Consider the following 1731-nt stretch of genomic DNA (forward strand, 5'->3'; position numbering starts at 1 on the left):
CCTGTATACCAGCAAGGAGTGATCCAAAAAGGAAACTGTAGAAATATGCATTGATTATAGCATAAAAAACAGTAGAATGCCAAACAAGAAATTTAACAAAAGAAGTGCAAGAAGGGGCACCTGGGTGGCTCAGTCGGTTAAGCATCTGACTTCAACACAGCTCATGATCTTGCAGTTCGTGAGCTCAAGCCCCACATCAGGGTCTGTTGCTGACAGCTCAGAGCCTGGAGCCTGCTTCAGATTCTGTGTCTCCCTCTCTGTCTCTGCCCCTCCCCCACTCACACTCTGTCTCTCTCAAAAATAAATAAAAATTTAAAAAAAAGAAGTGGGGTGCCTGGATGGCTCAGTTGATTAGGCATCCTACTTTGGCTCAGGTCATGATCTCACAGTCTGTGAGTTCGAGGCCCATGTTGGGCTCTGTGCTGACAGCTCAGAGCCTGGAGCCTGCTTCCGATTCTGTGTCTCCCTCTCTCTGCCCCTCCCCTGCTCACATTCTGCCTCTCTCTCTCTCTCTCAAAAACAAATAAACATTAAAAAATTAAAAATTAAAAAGGTACAAGATTTGTACAGTGAAAATTTTAAAACATTGCTGAGAGAAATTGAATATAAATAAAGAGACATTCCATGTTCATGGATTGGAAGGCTCACTATTGTTAATTAAGATGGCAGTTCTCCCTAACTTAATCTATGGATTCAATGTAATCCCCTTAAAATCCCATCAGGCATTTTTATAGAAATTAACAAATTTATACTAGAGTTCATGTGGAAATGCAAAGAACACAGCCAAAACAATTTTGATAAAAACGTGGTGGACTTAAACCATCCACTTTCAAAACTTCCACCAGTATAGAAACAGGCAAACAGAATGAAACAAAAGTGAGAGCCTAGAAATAAATGCTCAAATTTATGGTCAATTGATTTTTGACAAAGGAGTCAAGGTGATTCAATGGGGAAAAATAGTCTTTCCAGCCAAAGGCACTGGGACAACTGGAGATACATATGCAAAATTATATTTTTAGATCCTCACACTCTTGGCAAAAAACTAACTTTAGTTTTTTCTTTTTTTATAATAGTCTATTGCCAAATTGGTTTCCATATAACACCCAGTGCTTCTCCCCACAAGTGCCCCCCTCCATGGCCATCACCCCCCCTCCCTCCCTCCCCCTCCCCCTTCAGTCCATGGTTCGTTTTCAGTATTCAGTAGTCTCCCTTGATCTGTGTCCCTCACTCTCCCCTGCTCTCTTTCCCCCTTCCTCTCCCCATGGTCCCCTGCCAGGTCTCTCCTGTTAGACCTATGAATGCAAACATATGGTATCTGTCCTTCACTGCCTGACTTATTTCATTTAACATGACACCCTCAAGGTCCATCCACTTTGCTACAAATGGCCATATTTCATTCTTCCTCATTGCCATATAGTACTCCATTATGTATATATACCACATCTTCTTGATCCACTCATCAGTTGATGGACATCTATCAATAGAACTCCCCTGTGTCCCAGCAATAGCACTGCTAGGGATTTACCCAAGGGGTACACAAGTGCTGATGCATAGGGGCACATGTACCCCAATGTTCATAGCAGCACTTTCTACAATAGCCAAATCATGGAAAAACTAACTTTAAAACTCTAATATCTCTGGAAGAAAACACAGGAGAAAATCTTTGTGACTTTGGACTGGGCTGCAGCCATGCAACGGGGGCTGCAGCAAGAACAAGTAAACTACCAACAC

This window comes from Suricata suricatta, chromosome 17 (assembly GCF_006229205.1).
Source record: "Suricata suricatta isolate VVHF042 chromosome 17, meerkat_22Aug2017_6uvM2_HiC, whole genome shotgun sequence".
In the NCBI taxonomy this organism is placed as follows: Eukaryota; Metazoa; Chordata; class Mammalia; order Carnivora; family Herpestidae; genus Suricata; species Suricata suricatta.